The sequence below is a fragment of the Xenopus tropicalis genome, chromosome 2 (assembly GCF_000004195.4).
Source record: "Xenopus tropicalis strain Nigerian chromosome 2, UCB_Xtro_10.0, whole genome shotgun sequence".
In the NCBI taxonomy this organism is placed as follows: domain Eukaryota; kingdom Metazoa; phylum Chordata; class Amphibia; order Anura; family Pipidae; genus Xenopus; species Xenopus tropicalis.
The window spans coordinates 27765722-27787667 of record NC_030678.2 but is presented as its reverse complement, the minus strand read 5'-3'; the positions used below and the strand labels follow the sequence as shown (position 1 = coordinate 27787667).

The 21946-nt window shown below is 41.9% G+C and overlaps 1 protein-coding gene across 4 annotated transcripts in view; it reads right to left on the bottom strand.

Moving 5' to 3' along the window:
• st3gal6 (ST3 beta-galactoside alpha-2,3-sialyltransferase 6) overlaps positions 1-19540 on the bottom strand; it is a 69659-nt gene extending 50119 nt beyond the window's left edge. The window contains 2 exon segments of one of the 4 annotated variants that reach the window (NM_204096.2): positions 2975-3182; positions 19342-19354. The gene's annotated coding sequence lies outside the window, so the exon portion shown is untranslated. 4 annotated transcript variants of the gene reach the window in all.
• Between the last annotated feature and the right edge of the window lie 2406 nt (positions 19541-21946).

Genomic DNA, 21946 nt, shown 5'->3' with positions numbered 1-21946 from the left:
GTCATTCACTGATCATGAGACCAGGACAAAAATCCCATTATTACCTAAGCTTTTCATAAACACAGTCTGTGCAAAACCTGGACACAACGAGCCCCAATAATTCACTCGACCCCCATTAATATGTATGCTCATTGGTGTGAACAAGGGCTGCAGCGGGCGCCAATGCTCCCCCCCAAAAAACTTATTGTACAGCGACGCGGAATATGTTGGCGCTTCATAAATAAATGTTTATAATAATAATAAAAATGCCTTGCCCTATGCTAACACTGGAATTGGTGTAAGTAAATAACATTACTCGTGGCCACTTGGCTTAATCACAGCAATACCCGCTTTCACATTTTCCCACGATAATGCTGGATCGCCACAAGAAATAACATTTACTTGTGGTGATTCAAATAGTTCATACAGTGTCGGATTGAGATGGCAGGGGCCCCCTTAGAAAGCCTGAGACCATGGGCCCACTTTTAAAACTTATAATTCCTCCTCTCCTCCCTCAAACTCTTTATTATCCTAGTCTCTTTTCTCTACATACTATACTCTATTCTTCCATCTATCAAGCTTCCATATTCCCATACAGAAATAGGGAATCACCATGAAATAGGCAAAATAGTTAGAAGCAAAAGGGCCCACTGACACCTGGGCCCACCGGGAGTTTTCCTGGCATCCTTGTGGGCCAGTCCGACGCTGTTTGCATAGATCATGGCATTTTCGGGGATATTTGCTACCCACTGTAGCGATTTTTTAACGCAGTTGAGTCGACAAATCTCCCTGTGTGTCACTGGCCTTAATTTTAGGCTGTAGGACACACAGATAATAAGATAATCAAAGAGAGAGAGCCCAGCAACAAAGGGAAAACGGAATGAAAATTCACATTTTGCAATATATTGGTTTAGAACAGGGAAAAATGTTATGATCTGCAGTGTCTTTTTGGTGCAAAATATATGCAAGAAGTTTAACTGCAGGTTAGATTGCAAGATCATTTAGGAAGGCTCTCTTTACCTCCATATTGGTTACTGGTTGCTTTATGTGTATATCTGTATATATATTTACAGCACTGCGAAATATGATGGTGCTTTATAAATGCATGTTAATAATAATAATAATAATAATAATATACTGCGAACAGAGACAAACAACAAAATGCGCAGTAGGTACATGTTGCAAAAAATATAAACTAGGCACAAAGGAAACATTGTTTGCACAGAGGAAATACATTTGGCACAGTGCACATTCCTCAAGGCAGTTGTCAGTCAGGGTTCCCAAGTGACACTGTGAGTGCACACCCTGGTCCGACCGATTGCCACCGTTATAAAATGAGAGTGAGTGGCGTGTCACGTGCTGAGATACTGATCAACTGCGCAAATCATGCCCTGTATATGGGAATTTTCAACAATATACATTTTATTTTGCCTACTCCATGTGCAAAAGGAGACACAAGCTAATAAAAAGAGGCCATGCTAACCAATAACTAACCATAGGCTGTTAGCAGAATATGTGACTCAATTAAACCCTCCCCACATACACCTTTACCCAGTCTATAGGGGCTGCTTGCTCCTAAAATGAGCATATGAGCGCTGAACATGCCGTCCCTCAGTATGGAATAGCCCTAAGGGTAAAATTATGGGGCAACTTAACTGCTACATAAATCATCTACAAAGTAAATAATCAGCTCTGCCGGGAAACCAACTTTCTGCTGGGAATCTCCTGGGAAAATTGCTGTGTGAAAGATGGGTTTATAACTGAAGATATGCAGGTCATAACTATTTGTGACACTGCAGATAATACCCCAAAGCCTAATGGAGGATATGCCCTATAAATTGCATTATAAATGTTTTTCAGGTTAATAGCTTAGAAAAGCTCCATTCAGTTGCGGCTGTACATAGGCCAAGGCTAATGCTGAGACTGATGCGGCATTTCATCCGGCAGGTGGGAGCTTATTCTGCACAGGGTCAATCAGCCTGAAATGAGGCTTCCAATCTGTGCAGGACGAGACAAGCAGAACAGGAATAGAGTGCTTTGTTTAGCAGAATATGACAGAACAATCAAAGAATTTTTTTTCTCAAACTGAGCGTGTTTTCACAAGCAGGACAGATGATCGGGTGTGCTCAACAGCAGCGGATATATAATAAATATATATACAGGTAGCTTGTTAGAAGTGGGTGCTGTCCACAAATACTGCTTTGAGTGTTACTTTTTTATTCCTTGCCTTTCTATTTTGGCCCCCTTCTATTCATATTCCAGCCTCTGACTCAAACCCCTGCCTGGTTGCTAACGTAAACAAGACCCTGGCAACTGCAGAAATTCCAAACCGGAGAGCTGCTGAACAAAAAGGTAAATAACTACCTATATTATGCTAAAAGGTAACAACCCCTTTAAGGCTCTAGTTGGGGTCAAGTCATCTACCTGGTTTAGGAGCATGGCTGTAAGACACCTAGAGATCGATACCCCAAATCCATGAATTTTGTGACAAGACCAGACCATGTATTTAAAATCAGCCTGAGCTTGGTGGCAACTTATATTCCTAGCAATTTGTCTTCTTCAATATTTATTTATTTTAGTTTTTCAGTTATCCACCTTCCTCTTCTGACTCTTTCCAGCTTTCAAATGGAGGTTACTTACCCCAGCAGCCAAAGACAATTGCTCTGTGAGGCTACAATTTTATTGCTATTGTTACTTTTTATTACTAATCTTTCTATTCAGGCCCTCTCCTTTTCATATTCTCTTCTCCTGTATAAACAACTACCTGGTTGCTAGGGTAAGTAAGACCACAGTAACCAGATAGCTGCTGTAATACTGAACTACAAAGCTGCTGAACAAAAAGCTGAATAACTGAAACCCCGTAAAAAAATAAAAAAATGAAGACCAATTGCAAATGGTTGTAGAATATCAACATCTACATCAAACTAAAAGTTAATTTAAAGGTGAACTACCCCTTTAAGGGGTGAGGTAGATTCTCTGCATTTTTCGCACTCACCAGGTACGCAGATTGTGTTCCTAGGACCTTGGACCAGCCATCCTCTGTGACAGTGGGAAGCTCCCAGAACATTCACTAAAGGGTGTTGCTACTGTGGAGCATTCAGTCAGTATTAGTTGTGCATAGGAGAGGTTTTGTGAGTTTAGTGGCATAAGTTCAACACTCTGCAGCTTAAGAATACTCTTGCAGTTGAGTGTGCAGTGCGTGTCTTCATTGGAAAAACCCGAATAACATATGGTTAGATATTTGGAACTGTTTTTTTAGATGCTAAAGGTCAGTTACCATGGAGTCGTGAATGACATCTTTTATATATTTAGTATTGTATGCGGCCCCTAGTCGAGGGTCCTGGGAGAGTAAGTAAATGAGAGATGCCAGGGTTGTGCCAGAGCGACAAACAGAGGGAGGTGATTAGGAGGGCAGGGTAAATATTGCAGTGTAATAAAGCAGTCTGTGCATGGGGCTGCTGCTCCCAGTCATGATATCTACAATCCACATTCACTGTCCACTGACCCCCATATAAATGGCATAAGGCTACAGCACAAAGGCAGGTTGAGAAAACACACTAAGGGCGAGATATATAATTACACAAGCCTTTGGGCTAAAGCAATCATAAGGGAAACCCAGCGTGAGTAAAAGAACTATTGCTTACCCATAAATAATGTAGGTCTCTATAAAAGTACATTGCATAAACAAGCTCATATGTAAAACCCTGCTTCATCTAAAAAAAAAAACCAAAAAACATTTTCATAAAAATATACTTTTTTAGTAGTATGTGCTATTGAAGTCCCTAAACCTAACTAACTGTTTTTCCAACCTGACTGTCCCCTCTCAACCTGTCAATATAGCGTCCAATGCACCAACAGAACGACTTCTTTCCTTTTAATAACGTTATAATGGTATTAAAAAGCTGCCCTGCAAAGCACTGTAAAACGCAACAGCAACACCTGTACTACCTCCCAAACACCTACATAGGATATTTGTACAGCTGTTACATGGAAAATGTGACTTATGTGTAAGATTATATTCTCTGGCTTGTTCTTGGCATACCTTCTAGTTTCTATTTGTTTATGGGTATTAGTCTGGCCCATAAGAGAGACACTCCTTTGCCATGGGTGCACCCAGGCGGTGGGCCAAATCAAGCTGATCCGAGCACTTGGCCCGTTACATGAAACACTCCTGGAGACAGAACCTCTATATATGTTTTTTTTAACAGCATGTTCGTAGCACTCAGAATATAAATGTAACTGGTTGGTATAAAGTTAGAGATTTTTTTTTTTTTTGACCCAGGATTATTTCCAGCTCTAATGAGATGCTGAGGGAGATGTAAAATGAAGGAATTCTTTCTGACGGCATGTTGTGCGTTTGCTCACTAGACCAGAACCTGAGTTTGCTTGTGTTTATTTCACATGTACTAAGCGCGCCACACACTCACGTCAGCAAACTGACATTAAAACACTCAGAGTCAAAAATGACTGGCCGCAAAAAGGCTTCTGGGCAAACTGCGTGGGTGAATTAATGGCACATAGCAGAACTGTTTGCCTGTAATACAAGAAATGAATGGTCCTTCCATAAAGTCAAAGGTTGGAAACAAAATGTTGCTTCATGTAACACCAAAACATGTCTCCCACACCACAACCTTTAGTGCTGTATATCGGAATCTAGCTCTCACTTTGATCCTTGCCACAACACCTGTTTGCTAGCAATTATATAACCCTTTTTCTAAATCGCCACAATTTGCTATAGCTGCTAGGTTCAGACAAACCTAGCAACCAGATGGGATTTTTTTGCCTAATAAAATAATGGGCCATATTTATGGAAATAACAGACAGTTGCACAAACAACCCAACAACTCCAATCACTTATACAAATCACTGCAAATTGAAAAGCCTCAAGCTTGACATACATGGTACAATACATTTATTTGGTGATGTCCTCAATCCTTCTGGTCTTTACCTGAATTGGGTGGGCCGAATAAAGAAGATCTGATCAACCTTCAGACTATTAATCGGATCATAATGGAGGCCTATAGAGACCTTTCTAGTGGTTGCATCATTGCACTGCCACAGCCACTTATCAATTAGACAGAATCTCACGAGGGCTGCATTCACTTGCTGATAAACTGCTGCCTATGTCTGGAGGGGCCAAGTCACAGTGATAAGCAGGTTGGAGCCAAGAAGGTAAGGGGGGAGGTGTGAGTTGGGTCTTCAGACAGGTACCTCCCCTTTGGTTATGTAATAGATCCCTCCCCATATGGGCCATAAAGTAAAAGAGGACTTCAGGCTGAGTTAGTGCAGCTTGAGAAGTAGAGGGTTAAAGTTGGACTCCGATTAAAATATATTTGACCTGCTCATCAATACTTTTGCTATTATAATCATGTTTATGGACAACTTTAGGTAAATTCATATCTTATCTGCATTTATTTTATGTTTTAACTCTTTTTCAATACATTTTAAACAGAACATCTAATAGTTATAGCAGATCCGATCCCTGATCCGATGGAAAAGTCAAACCTGCCGATCGAGATCTGGACGATTTCAGGCCAGATGCCGTTCAGGGATTGGTTTAAAAGACCAATATTGGCAGTTAAATCAGCCTGTGCCATGTATGGCCACCTTAAAAGCAACGTTTTCATTTTGCCTCGTGACTAAAACACCCCAGATGATGTCACATAGTGCGCATAGGCGGTTGCTACAGACATATGGAGCAATATTGCATTGCAAATAAAGTAGACACTTGTTGAGCAAAACAAAACTATCAACATCGGTGCCTACTAAGCCCAGCAGTGCAAGACAGCAAGGAATTTATCATTGGCTGATCACATGAATACAATATTTACAGGTCACCTGTTAAAATGCAAAAATTTGGTTGGTTGTTACAGGTATCAATACATTAACCACTGGTTACTACATACCTTGTAATACAAAAAGGTACTGTAGAATGACATTAAATTTTTAATTTGACAATGTGCCTGGGGGGATTATTATTTTGGTGTTAATAAGAGGTGCCATGCTCCTAGCTTCTCAGGCAGTATCCAATACACAGGCTGTTCAATGGCTAAGCAGGAAAGATGTTTTTCTATCAGTTTATTTCCTTTTCCCAGTTCCTATTGTTTGGGGAAATCTATTGTTCTCTAAAGCAACAACAGTAATAGTAAAATATTAACATAACAATTGTATTGTATTTCATGTGAGAGAGCAGGAAGTATTGTGACTGCCGCAGTATCACTTCACTTTACAATAAACAATGGCTTGTGTTGTCCTTGATTAGGATTAAAAAAACCTTGTCTTTGCAGCTGCTAGGCCTTTCAGCAGCCATGCCACTCTGACTGATGCGGACTGCACTGATTTAAAACTTGCTGTCCTTTCGGAGATCAGAAGGCAAGTCGGTCAGACTAAAGCCCTCAAGATATGAAAACATTAAAAAAAAACAAGTAAGAGGATAAAACAGCTTTGCAAGCATTTGTTTTATTGTTGATACAGGGCTGCTTTACACATTAGGATATATAGCAGCCCTATGGCCTCAACTCAATGCTCTTCAAGCCTCAGCTTGCCTGTGCCAGTGGAGAACCTTGGGAATCAATGGGGCATTCTATTTAACAGCCAAAGCCTGTGTATACACACTAGAAGCCAAATGTTTTCAAGTGTGACCAAGAACGTTGGGGCAGGCTGTATAAATTAATGTAACATGAATGATAGTCATGTTTCTTGGTAGCACGGATAAACACATGACTCTGCTTCCGTTTGTGTTTTATAACAGGTCCATAAATCAATAAAGCCGTTTTATTGTTATTCTAGGGGTGCCTCCATCCCAAACAGATACAGTAACCCTTCAAGATAGGCATCCTGCCTCGTAGATCTGTACCAGCTGCACTCAGCAAGACTAGCTAGTGGCCCCTCACTAGAAGCCGCACTGCTTGCCACCTGGTTACCAAGAAAAAGGTACCGCTACTGAACAAGGAGTACATTAATTATAGCTTCCAAGCAAGTGCTACTGGGCCATTCATTTATATAAAAAAGTGCAGCTGCAGGGATTACTTTGGGACCTGACTGTAACAAGCCAAGATTCAAAAATACCCTACACACCAAATAACTTGGTCTGCATCTGCTTGAAGCAATGAATTGTAAGATGGTGCTCTCCAACTTCAGTCCTCTGAAGAATATTTTTTGGCTCGAGAGTGCTCCATAGACTGCATAGGTGGCTCAATATGCAGAAAAACTAGGACAGAGGCTCTTATGCTTTAAAATGCTACCATCTACACTACTATCTCATAAACCAATTCAACCAGCAGCATATGTCTTGTTAAAAGTCTTCTTTTATGTTCTTAAGCTCTTTAACACCCCCCAATTAGCTCCATGAAAGCCTGCAGTGATAACTATTAAACAACATGACTTCCTCTGTGTTCAGATGTTAAAAGACAAAATGTAACCATATCTCTCTGGACAGGCTGCAATCTCACTCTTCTCGGAGTTTCCCATCGCCTGGCATCTTGGAAAGGATACAATCTAACTTTTGCCTGGAATTTCCAATAGCTGGGCATCATTCGACAAAAACGCCAGCTGACTTAATTCAAGGGGATTTCTAACATAGTAAAGATGGTTGTACTATAGCAGAGGGCAGCAGAGAAGTGCTTCTTTGCCCATCTGATTGCCCAGATAGAGGAATTTGCCCCTTGGACCAACTATCGCAGAGATGAGACCTCACCCACCCAGATCATACACCGTCATACACTGGGTAGGGGGTGAGCTATGGGAATGCAGGGGAAAAATGTATTTTGCAGAGACATGAGGGATAAGACCAGTTCCAGATCATACATTTTTTTTTCTGAACAGGGTTTTTCAAATAATTTTGGAGCTGAAGTAATGAATACATTTGGTTTGTGTTTTAATTAGGGAGAATCCATGGTTTTTGTAATTTCTTGCACTACGCAAGGAAATGAAACCACTTTCACTTCAGTGTTCTGGCTTGGGCCTGGACGGCTTGCCATTAATAATAGAACATTAAATTCTAAACTATACCAGAGAATTCTAAAGGAAAATGTAACGACATCTGCTCGAGAACTGAATCTCAAGAGTCAGTGTATCATGGAGCAAGACAACGAACATAAACACACAAGTTGTTATACCAAAGTTATATCAGAAGAATAAAGTGAAAGTCCTAACCTTAATTCAAATAAAATATTGTGGAGAAACCCACCAACATCCAAGAGCTGAAGCTGTTCTGTATGGAGGAATGGGATGAACAACTGATTAACAGTTACCACAAACATTTAGTTGTGCTTATTGCTGCACAAGGGGGTCACACCAAATACTGAGAGCACCATTCACTTACTTTTGCCACACGCAGATGTTATTGGATCATTTTTTTTTTTTCAATAAATACATGGCCAAATGTAATATTTATTTCACTAGCACCACTGTATGTGGGCCGATAAACTGCCAACTCAGACTGCCATCAGCTTTTATTGGCTCATATATGTCCACTTCAAATACTGCAGCTAAGGATTTGTTTATACAAAGCTGATTATCAATCTTTAAATGGGCTGAGGGAGTACACCGATTGTGCTCAGGTTTACTAAAGGTGTAAATAGGGGTATACTGCTTATTTAGTATAAGACAAAAAAAGACTTTGGGTTACATTAAAGGAACAGTAACACCAAAAAATGAAAGAGCTTTAAAGTAATAAAAATATAATGCACTGTTGCCTGCACTGGTAAAACTGGTGTGTTTGCTACAGTAACACTACTATAATTTATATAATAAGCTGCTGTGTAGCCACGGGGGCAGCCATTCTAGCTGGAAAAAAGGAGAAAAGGCACAGGTTACATAGCAGATAACAGATAAGTTCTGTAGAATACAATAGTGTTTTATCTGTTATCTGCTAAGTGCCTGTGCCTTTTCTCCTTTGAATGGTTGCCCCCATGGCTACATAGCAGCTTATTTATATAAATTATAGTAGGCTTTCTGAAGTAAACACACAACTTTTAGGGCTCTGGCACACGGGGGCGATTAGTCGCCCGCGAACAGGGAGTTTTGTCGCGGGCGACTAATCTCCCCCGTGTGCCAGAGCCCTTACCAGTGCAGGGCAGCAGAACATTATATTTTAGTTACTTTTATACACTTTCATTTTTTGGTGTTACTGTTCCTTTAATAGATGCATGTAAGTGGGATTGCTATTTCTGCCTCAAAATGACTAATAAGGAAACATTTAGCAGCTCAGTTTCTGCACGGACTTGCTAGTTATATATACAGTGGAGGAAATAATTATTTGACCCCTCACTGATTTTGTAAGTTTGTCCAATGACAAAGAAATGAAAAGTCTCAGAACAGTATCATTTCAATGGTAGGTTTATTTTAACAGTGGCAGATAGCACATCAAAAGGAAAATCGAAAAAATAACTTTAAATAAAAGATAGCAACTGATTTGCATTTCATTGAGTGAAATAAGTTTTTGAACCCCTACCAACCATTAAGAGTTCTGGCTCCCACAGAGTGGTTAGACACTTCTACTCAATTAGTCAACCTCATTAAGGACACCTATCTTAACTAGTCACCTGTATAAAAGACACCTGTCCACAGAATCAATCAATCAAGCAGACTCCAAACTCTCCAACATGTGAAAGACCAAAGAGCTGTCCAAGGATGTCAGAGACAAAATTGTAGACCTGCACAAGGCTGGAATGGGCTACAAAACCATTAGCAAGAAGCTGGGAGAGAAGGTGACAACTGTTGGTGCGATTGTTCGAAAATGGAAGGAGCACAAAATGACCATCAATCGACCTTGCTCTGGGGCTCCACGCAAGATCTCACCTCGTGGGGTGTCAATGATTCTGAGAAAGGTGAAAAAGCATCCTAGAACTACACGGGAGGAGTTAGTTAATGACCTCAAATTAGCAGGGACCACAGTCACCAAGAAAACCATTGGAAACACATTACACCGCAATGGATTAAAATCCTGCAGGGCTCGCAAGGTCCCCCTGCTCAAGAAGGCACATGTGCAGGCCCGTCTGAAGTTTGCCAATGAACACCTGAATGATTCTGTGAGTGACTGGGAGAAGGTGCTGTGGTCTGATGAGACCAAAATAGAGCTCTTTGGCATTAACTCAACTCGCTGTGTTTGGAGGAAGAAAAATGCTGCCTATGACCCCCAAAACACCGTCCCCACCGTCAAGCATGGGGGTGGAAACATTTTGCTTTGGGGGTGTTTTTCTGCTAAGGGCACAGGACAACTTATTCGCATTAACGGGAAAATGGACGGAGCCATGTATCGTAAAATCCTGAACGACAACCTACTTCCCTCTGCCAGGAAACTGAAAATGGGTCGTGGATGGGTGTTCCAGCAAGACAATGACCCAAAACATACAGCAAAGGCAACAAAGGAGTGGATCAAGAAGAAGCACATTAAGGTCATGGAGTGGCCTAGTCAGTCTCCGGACCTTAATCCAATAGAAAACCTATGGAGGGAGCTCAAGCTCAGAGTTGCACAGAGACAGCCTCGAAACCTTAGGGATTTAGAGATGATCTGCAAAGAGGAGTGGGACCAACATTCCTCCTAAAATGTGCGCAAACGTTTGACCTCTGTGCTTGCAAACAAGGGTTTTTCCACTAAGTATTAAGTCTTTTTTTGTTAGAGGGTTCAAAAACTTATTTCACTCAATGAAATGCAAATCAGTTGCTATCTTTTATTTAAAGTTATTTTTTCGATTTTCCTTTTGATGTGCTATCTGCCACTGTTAAAATAAACCTACCATTGAAATGATACTGTTCTGAGACTTTTCATTTCTTTGTCATTGGACAAACTTACAAAATCAGTGAGGGGTCAAATAATTATTTCCTCCACTGTATACTGGGTGCTGCTGTTTTGCAAAAGTTTGCATAAATACCTGATTTAAATAAGACACGAGCCATTAAGCACAGTTAACTACCTTTCAAATACCAAGATTAATATTAAAGGGTATTAAGCTACTGGGAACTTGTTTGGTTCTTATTGCTGTATAAAACAAACTAGCAAAACAAATATTGTTAAAGGCACATAAGGACATTGGCACAGGAGAGATTTGGAATGCCCATGTGACTTTCATCTTGGCTGTGATTGGGAATTAAGATTTAAATAATTTATATTAGTAACTAGTAAGTAACTAGCAAAATGGAAAAGAATCTGGAGTTATTTCTTAGAAAGACAGGTTCCCTTTAATATCCTTACAGAATAATGTAATAAATCTTGCCAGGTTTACACAGGTCTAGTAACCCACAGCAACCAAGCAGTTGTTTTGTAAACGTAAATGCTACCTGCTGATCGCTTGCTTGGGGTTACTAGAAAAGTACCAAACTTTCTTACAAATGGGAAGTCTCTATTCATCAATTCCTTCCTGATATGTGTACAGAAGGCAGTATTTAGCTGGGGACAAACCCAGTCCAACCTTATATTAGAATTATACCTTTGTATTATATGATATCTTCTAAAGGCAGAAGACACCTGCCTTCACCTAGATTGCAGGGAAGATTTTCATATCTAAAAGGACATTGATGAGTGATCCAAATGCATTCTCCTTTTGCTTAGATATACAGGTATGTAACCTGTTTTCCAGAATGCTCGGGGCCTGGGGTTTTCCAGATAAGGGATCTTTCCGTAATTTGGATCTCCATAACTCAAATCTGCTAAAAATCATTTAAATATTGAATAAACCCAATAGGGCTGTTCTGCCCCCAATAAGGGGTAATTATATCTTAGTTGGGATCAAGTACAAGGTACTGTTTTATTATTACAGAGAAAAAGGAAATCATTTTTTAAACTTAGAATTATTTGCTTATAATTGAGTCTAGGGCCTAATCCAAAAAATGCATTCATTTGTTGACCTCCCTAAATAAAAAGAACTACCCATCTGCAAATTACTATCACAAATTCATTAATTTAAGAGCAAGCTGGCAGGGATGATCCTCACTTTCAATATGTAAAGGATTTTGGAAACCTTATTTGGAGAGCTGGGATGTCCAAAAGTCAAAGTTTTGTAAAGGTTTTGTGCTACATTTAAGATGCAGAATGGGAAACTATCTAATTTTCCCATTTTACTTTGCATTTATTTAAATGTAATCCAATAATCATTAACCATAAATACATTTTTGTCTCATTGCTGTCCCATGCCTAAGCCTTCACCCCAGCTCATGTATCCCATGTCCCCACCAAACATAGTTTTAGGCCCTATGTCTGAACATCTTAGCTTAGCGCAGCTTTAATCTAAGTGTATGTTCATCGCAGCTGTTTTTACTAATGTTCTGAAATATTCTGGATTCTCAATAGTCCCACCATACTCCATTGCAAGTGTATATTGATTTGTCTGTACAGGTATGGGACCTGTTATCCAGAATGCTCGGGACCTGGGGTATTCCTGATAAGGGATTTGGATCTCCATTACTCCATAAGTGTACTAAAAATCATTTAAATATTGAATAAACCCTAATAGTCTCTACTGAGCTACATCCTTCAAAAGGAAACACCAGCTGTGGCCCAATACAAACAGCGCGCCAGAACTGCACAAAGCAGGCAAGATAAATACGTTCAATAAATGTAAAAATCAGCGCAATGGATGATAAACTAAATGTGCTTTGTGGCCGGAGGCGCCTCTTCAGAAGCACAAGTTTGCTAATTAGAGATCATTATAAAACAGCTGTATGAGTAACCATTTGTTTACCTATTTAAAACGCTGCCTGTGAATAATAAAGGCAAACTGTAACACTCCCATTAAATGTGGACACCAGCTTTATTGGCAACCTGTTTTGGGCGACCAAATACCAATTAGAAGCTGAATGATAAATTCTGCTGATTTTAAAAAGTAGTATTGCAGGGCAACAGCTGCAGTAGAGGAAAGCCCTATGTGAAGACACACAAAGCTACTTAGTAGCAGCTACTTGTCACAACTACTACAGTAAATGCCAGAAAATACGCTGCCATAAGGTGCCCATACATGGCCGGATCTAGCTGCCGATAACTGTCCTTTAGACTGATTCAGCAGCTTATTGGCCCGTGTATGGGCACGAACGACACGCTTGCCCGACCGACATCTGGCCTGAAATCACCCAGATCTTTATTGGGCAGGTTTGATTTTTCCGTCGAATCCACTGCGCCTATACCCCCCATTCTGAATTAGCCCGATATTGCCCAACCGTAGTTGGGGATATCAGGAGAAGATATGCTCGCTTAGTGACCTCGCCAAGCGAGTAGAGTCTTACACTGTATGGGCATCTATAGACAATACGGAGAATTGCCTCTACTAAAACACACGTAGAGACAACTATCAGTAAATTATCGTCATTGTCTACAATGACGATAGCTGCTACTAGTAGCTCCATGTGTCTTCACCCTAATGCCACAAGTGGCTGTTTAAAGACAGATGGAGAACGCAGGAAGGCTTCAAGCCCATAGGAGTAAAGTCATGGTCTACAAAAAACTCAATTTCTTTTGTAAGTCCGTAATGTTTGGCATACACTTCTGGCCAATCAAATACAATTTCCTCCATGGTATGGAACAGGCAAAACAAGTACCTGGCATCTATTTGGGGCTGTGTTTCCAAATTCAATTGTTTTGAAAAGCCAACACACAGTTGCCCTAGTTAGACACAAGGTTAAAGGAGCAAGGATAATTTACGGTACTCAAACCTGAACACCAGAACTCCAAGCAGAAAATCCATTATGTTAAATATACCTGAAGAGACAATAGAATTACATATCCTCCAGCAAGGAAATAGCTTAGCTCAGTGGCAGCATGATCCCATGTGACAGACACTTAAACCGATGTGATTCAGCAGGGGATGACACAAATCTGCGCAATAACAGATGTCCCTTTCACCTGGGATATCTGATAACACTTTTTACTCCCAGATCAACGTGGCGAAACTGCCCAATTAAAGCACAAATGGGGGAATGCAAAAACAGGTGCAAAGCTGGCTCCTGGTCCAGTCATAGAATATAATCAACTCTGTAGATTCGCTACAACCATATAAGCTGAACACCTGCCCTGCCATTACACAGCATGTAAATATCAAGTCAAATGGGAGGCAGGTACATGTGTAACTCTGAAGCGCATTTAAGAGAAGCTGTTGTGCTTACGGCAGGAAATGGAGGCCTCTGCTTCCTGCGGAAAATGCAACAGGTTGACCACACAACAATCACGTTAGAAGGAGGACTTGCTTCCTTCTGTCACAGCAGTCACATATGTTAATCAGGAGCCATCAGTTCCGCTGAGGAAGGCGGCTGGGACATGTGCGGCTATGCTTGTCACTTTATGTTTCTTAGCCTCCAGTACGAAAATCTAATTTTCTGGTTCTCCATTTTTTCCAGTGCATTTTGTACTAAATAAAATGCATGAAGACGACACGTTTCTCTACAGCACTTTGTTCCAGGGTGCACCTGTGCATTATATAGGGGTGTGTTTTATAAACCCTCTAAACATGCTGATGGAACAAAAAAGCATCACTCAAACACCTCTGAAATGACATCCTGAGAAGAGGGGAGTGGGTGGGAGCCCAGCATTTAATGAAATACGGACACCAAAAAAAAAAAAAAAAGAACTTTTTTTTTACATCTATGATAATATTGTCTTTCCATGCTCTCTATAATTTTGCCTTAAAGGTATTTGCCTGATGCTTTTACATTACCTATCTGATCCCCCATGTTCCTCTATGAGGGGGCTGCCATATTTGTGCAGCGATAGGCCGTTAGCATTAGAAGTTGTAACTGACAAGTTGAGAAGGGACAGTCAGATGACAAAAGTCAGATTTAAGAACTTGAGTAACAATTACTTATAAAAGCAACCCTATTAGAAAAACCTGATTGACATGACCTATAGGGAACTATTAATGAAAATGAATATTTTGAAGTTTTTAGTATCACTTAAAGGTGACTAGTTATTTGCTCTTTGGGCATTATTTACATATCAAACGACATCTATGGTGTCTTCTCTTTCAATTTCCTCTCACAAACACCCCAAACCTCACCTTTTGTGGTTTCCCTTTATACGAATCGCACCTCTGTGACAACTGGTATAGACAACATTAACGACCTGAAGTCCAGTTTCTCACAGTATTTAGAGAGTATTTAAAGGCTAATGTCACATTAAGTGACTGCCCTGCAGTTTACAGCGACGGCTGCAATGTGCAGGGAACACACAGAAACGGGTCATGGAACTGGTGTGAGTATGCCCCATCAGCATGGCTGCAATTTATCAGTGTATACGGGTGTCACACCAGCAAACAGACCACAGCTAAGTCTTTCTGGCAGGACAACTGCCTTTTGAGGCTGAGCAAGAAGGTATTAGAAGTATTAGCACCGTAACAGGTTAGCGAATGGCACAAGTGCCAAGTAATAACCCAGCTTCTGTTTACTTTATTATGTGGGCCTCTGACAACACGTCTACTGCTGGAGCTGTGACAGCGTACTACAAAACCTTTCAATTCTGCAACTCTCTGCCTTGTTGCCGGGGTCAGCGACTCGCAGCAACCCAAAGGCAGATTCACTTAGAGGCCGGAATTGTTTTACTCTGGCCCTCTTCAATTAACTTTATATTATTTATGAAAACCACTGCCTTGATTTTAGAATGCAATATTGATATAAAAGGCCTGGAGGGCCAGGTGATTGGATCAACCTTGGTGGCCAAATTGGACAAATATCTGTTCATTTTGAGACCTTGCAAATATAGCATACGCTATATCAGTGATCCCCAACCAGTGGCTCGTGAGCAACATGTTGCTCGCCAACCCTTTGGATGTTGCTCCCAGGGGCATCAAAGCTGGTGCTTATTTTTAAATTTCTGGTTAGGAGGCAAGATTTGATTGCAAAAAAATCCAGTGTAATTGGCAAACAGAGCCTTCTGTAGGCTACCAGTCAACATAGGGGCTATCAAATAGCCAATTATAGGTCTTATTGGCACCTCCAGGAACTTATTTCATTCTTGTGTTGCTCTCTAAAACTTTTTTAAAAGGTTGGGGATCCCTGCACTATATTAAACCCACTGGCTTTTCCGTGACATCTTCAACAAAACCACAAAATGTCCAACATACATAAAGAATACCGGGGACTTTTTCAGTAAACCAGTCATCTTATTGCTGACATCGCAAATGCTTCTCTCGGTGACACGAGAGGTCACTCAATGTGGCCTTATACTAGCTAGCCTACAGGAATCAGACTGATTGGCCAAAGCACATACATTTTGTGCAGTTTAAATATCCACAAGCAGATCTGGCAGAGAGCAAGGACGAGCGGAGCAATCTGCACATTTACCATCCGGTTTTAGGAGTATGGCACACGGACAATAATTCTGCTTTGCTGTTATATTATGTTTGTCCTGTAAATAAAACATTTCAACGATTCTTGGCACCAAGAGTTGCATTTAACCTGAAAATGGCTTTGATCCTGTCAATGTGTGGAAGGCAATAAATGAAATATAAACCCTTACACACTAAAATTGTTGTATTATAATCTATACCCTACTGCAAACACTATTTTACCAATACATTACAAACCTTAACATTAATAAATTTATTTGTCCAATTTGGCCACCAAGGTTGATCCAATCACCTGGCCCCCCCAGGCCTTTCATATCAATATCGTATTCTAAAATCAAGGCAGTGGTTTTAATAAGAGAGGGCCAGAGTAAAAACAAATCTGGCCTCTAAGTGAATCTGCCTTTGGGTTGCTGCGAGTCGCTGACCCCGGCAACAAGGCAGAGAGTAGCAGAATTGAAAGATAGTTTTTTTAGTACGCTGTCACAGCTCCAGCAGTAGATGTGGTGTCAGAGGCCCACATAATAAAGTAAACATAAAATCACTGAAATATCGGTTAGGCATCCTCACTAAAAGTGTTAGTATGCCTATAAAAGGGCAGTTAAGGGTGGTTCACCTATTAGTTTTAGTATGTTATAGAATGCCCTATTTCCTAGTGACATTGCAATTGGTTTCTATTTTTTTTTTTTTTTTTATAGTTTTTGAATTACTTTTCTTCCTCTTAGCAGCTTTCAAATGGAGTCAAAAACCGTTGCTCTGTGAGGCTACAATTTTATTATTTTTTATACAGGTCCTCTCCTATTTATATGCCTGCCTTTCATTTAACCCACTGCCTGGTTGCTAGAGTAAATACGACTCTTAGCAACCAAATAGCTGCTGAATTATCAAATAGGAAATCTGCCGAACAAAAAGCTAATTGTGTCAGAATATCAATATTTACATCATACTAAAAGTAAACTTAAGGGTGAACTACACCTTTAAAATAAGCATGTTTTATTCCACTTTACGTATCTTTCAGTGGAGGCCTTTTATTCATCTTTCAATCTGCTATTCAAACATCCATCTGGTTGCCAGGGTAAGAGCCTAAAGCTGGCCATAAATGTGGCGATCTGACGATGTTTCGTGCGACCATCGGTCACACGAAACATCGTCAGATCCACCACACACCATTCAGGGCTGAAATGGCAGGTAAGGAGGTAGAAACAATAGAATTTCTACCTCCTTCTGCCAATTCAGCGCTGAAGGGAGATTTTGGTCAGGCGCCTTCTATGGCGCCCGATCAAAATTTTCAAACTGGTCCGATCGGCGAGTCGGCCGATATCAGCAGCTTCCTGCGATATCGGTCGACTCGCCAACATACCATACACGCACGGAATATCGTACGAAATGAGGTTTCGTGCGATATTATCGGTACGTGTATGGCCACCTTAAGGGATGTGGCACACAAGGGATATTTGTCACGGGCATCTAATCTCCCCGATATGCCATCCCACCGGCGAGAATGTAAATTGCCAGTGGGAGGCATAGGGGCACCGGCGAATGCCATCCCACTGGCGATTTACATTCTCGCCGGTGGGATGGCATATTGGGGAGATTAGTTGCCTGCGACAAGGGAGATTTGTTGTGTGCGACTAATCTCCCCGTGTGCCACAGCCCAAACAACCATAAAACTGTTACAATTCCAAACTGCAGAGCACAGAATTTTTTTTTTAGATATATCATAACCCCCTCAAAAGAAAAACAACAGAGTAGCACTGCTACTCTATACTATAATATATTGTTGAATATAATGATAGTATCCAGCTCTCCCCAGCCTCATCGCGTACCATCATCTTGTCCCCTTTACTCCAAAGATGTGACAATTTAGAAACCTGCTGTGCGGGTACCAAACATTGGGCAATGTGGATTTGTGTACAAACAGTATAAAGCACACACAGGATATTAGAAGCAATAGGAGTGTTGGGACTATATAAAGGCAATATATTTTTACACAGGTCATGGAACTCCCATTTAGATTTAAACATGCAGGTCCCCAACCTGTGATTAAACTCCCAGCATCCCTATACTTATATACTTTATTCAGGTGGATAACCTTCATATAATACATAACGGGTAAGCCAGGCATGCCCATATAATGGCCTTTCAGCTTTTGTTAAAGTAAGACTGTCACAGGGCGATAGGAATTATAGCTGCCATAGTTATAGTTAGTAAGTATTCCTCACTATACACGGTTCATATGAATGTCCAGGGCACAGATTCCGCCTGGCGCAAACCGGACACAAGCTACAATGCAAGGTCACGGCTGTATAATGAAGTCATTAGCACGCCAACAGTAACGGCAACAACAAACATGTCATTAACAAACTCCCCCTCAGCCCACTGTTAATCAGTACAGCCATATCACCCTGCCAGTTTATTCTCACTTACACCCCCCCCCCCCCCCCCCCCCAGCCCTGACATAAGCAGCTAACATGTATCTCACTATAAGCTGCTAGCTAGATTGGGACTCACCTAAGCCTTTTAGGAAATAAAGGTGCTTTAAGGCTGTCCAGCTTTTGACCCCAACTACAACTCTCACCATACTCATAGGTCTTTGCTTTAGGTGGCTACTGGGAGTTGTAGTTGGGCAGCTGCTAAAGGCAACCATATGATATATACAGACTGTTATAACTCTACAACATAACGGGCGGCCCAACACAAAAGAGAATGATCTACTACTCCCACATCCCCACACTAACAGCAGCCCAAGGGTGCTGGGAGTTACTAGCATTTATGTATAAAGCCTCCCCCCTCCCCATTATGCGCTACACACTGCCTGCTCTGTCTGCACAGGCAACAGCTCGCTCTCCCACACTCCTTCCTACAAGGGCCCTTGTATGAGCGGCTCCCAGGCCAGTCGCCCCTGCCGGCTCCCTCCCCCACTAAGTATAGTCCTACGGAGCAGACAGGGGACAAGCCCAGGACATAACTGTATCCAGCAGGGAAGCAGCAATAAGCCCGGGCAGCCCCACACAGCCAGGCAGCGGGCGGGCAGTGCCACAGGGCACGGAGCGGGCACCTCTCTCTCTCTGTATCCCCGGGCACCCAGCACACTTACTTGTCTCTCTTTCTCTGACCTTTATTCCATGGAAGCTGTATCCGCTAGTGCAGCTGTGTGAGAGCAGCGCAGGGCTGAGCGATCCCAGGGGCGGGGCCTGTGTGTGAGAGTGTGTGTGTGTGTGTGTGTGTGTGTATGTGCGGGGGGCTGGGATGGGGGAGGTGAGGGTTAGGGACTATTCGGGATCCGCCAGTGTACCTCTGTGTGTATGTGTGTGTGTATCTGTGTGTGTATCTTTGTGTGTGTGATGGCTTGGCCCCAGGATCCTGCCCACCCAGCTTGGTACTTACCCATTGCTTCCTAGTGGCACAGTATATAATGCCTGCCTCCTACTGCTCACAGTGGAACTCTGCCTGCTGCACATACTGAAATCTACAGTTGTTTTAGGCTTTTAGGTTGGGCCACAGAAGCCACCATTTAAGCATAGAGGGGCCACATAGAGACACTTTTATTGGCCCATGTATGGCCAGCTATGGGCATTTTAAAATTAATGTTCTTTTAAGGAGAATGTAAAGCTAATAACCACTAACGTTAAGCACATTTTGTAACTGAAGAGTGGGCCCTAGCCAATCCAACCACACTGTTTGACCAACAGACTGATATAAATGGAGTGGTACATCAATAAAAGTAATTAGGGCTGCAATTGAGGGAGACAGGAAGGATACATATCCTGGGCCCTGAGGGCAGGGACAGCGTTTAGCGGGTTTAGGCGGATCTTGAGTGGGGTCTGTGTGAGGTTTTGCACATAAGGGGTGTGGTCGGTCAAGCATGTAGGGGCCCTGCATTTCAAATGGGGATCCCTTCAAATCACATAGCCTCTTTTAGGGCTCTGGCACACGGGGAGATTAGTCGCCCGCAACAAATCTCCCTGTTCGCGGGCGACTAATCTCTCCGAACTACCATCCCACCGGCGAAAATGTAAGTCGCCGGTGGGATGGCACACGCTGCGCAGGCGATTTCGTCAAATCGCCGAAAATGCCTCACGAGGCAACTTCTGCGATTTGCCGAAATCGCCTGCGCAGCGTGTGCCATCCCACCGGCGACTTACATTTTCACCGGTGGGATAGTAGTTCGGGGAGATTAGTCGCCTGTGACAAGGGAGATTTGTCGCGGGCGACTAATCTCCCCGTGTGCTAGAGTCCTAAGGGTGAAGACACACGGAGCTACTAGTAGCAACTACTTGTAGCTACTAAAAAAGACAATGCTGATCATTTACTGATAACCATCTCCACATGTAATTTAGCAGAGGCAATTCTCAGTATTGTCTATGGCAGGGTATTTTCTTGAGTCTAGTACCCTTGAAAAAGTAGCTGCTATTAGTATCCCAGTGTGTCTTCACCCTTAGGGCTCTGGCACACGGGGGAGATTAGTCGCCCGCGAACAGGGAGTTTTATCGCGGGCGACTAATTTCCCCCGTGTGCCAGAGCCCTTATAGAGTTGAGCTGCTGGGCTGCTTCTCATGGCCAACAGCGGACAGAGTGTTAGACTGTATGTATGTGGCTGGATTAGTGAAACTCAGGGGTGTTGCAAAACCCATACCTAAGTAACTGCACCCAAGTAGAAAGACTTGCAGCTCTTCTGCTAATTGAAGGCAATTTGCGTGAAGGCAGTTTCTTCACACTATGCACCCTGCTCTACACCTGATAAATGTAGCTTGAGGTCTTTGAGCAGTCCTAGCTCCACCACTTCTCATTATAAGAAATATAATAAAATAGGAAAAGAAGCACCCACCAATAGGAAAAGAAGCACCCACCAATGCAAACATTAACAGCTACAATCCAATCCAACCCCCCCCCCCCCGTAGTTCTTGTATCCGAGGGATACAATTTACACTGTGATCTCCAGTATATAGAAACATCTTACACTGGGGTCCTGTGTTCGATCCAGCCAGAACTATCTGCAAGCAGTTTGTATGTTCTTCCCATGTGTGGGTTTCCATCCACACTTCAAAACAGGTTACTTGGCTTCTGATTAAATTGGCCCTACTGTGATAGGAACCTTAGCTTGTAGGCTCTACTGGGACAGTAAATAATGTATAATCCCTTCAGTAGCGTAACTTGGTCCACCAGGCCTCCCTGTAGAAAAATCAATTATACATACAATAACCTGCTGAAACTGGAAACTTGGTAAATGCAGTGGAATGGCCGGTGCTATAGGTAGCTGCAGGGCTGCGACACTCCCAGGCAATTGTCATATATTATGTATACATTAAAGTAAACTAAAGAAATCAATCAATCGCAAGTGGTAATTAAAATTCTGTTTATTGCAGTACAGTGCTGTTTAATATGCTGCTATGTACTTACAATCTTGCAAATGGCCCTATGCTAGTAGTGTAAAACTAACGAATGCACCACAATTAGAACAGTAACAATGGAGAGAGTATTTAGTTACCAGCATATTATAGAGCACAGTACTGCAATAAATGGGATTGTAAGTGCCACTTGCAATTGTTTGATTTTTGTTGTTTCCTTTAATGTACAACAAGACCTTGGAGAAGCAGCCAATTGCCGCACAACCCTCGCACTCTCCTGGCTGCGCTCATTCTCTCAGTTGTCAGGAGCAAAATATTATGCTAGAGATCAGGGGAAGATGACTAAAGCCCCAA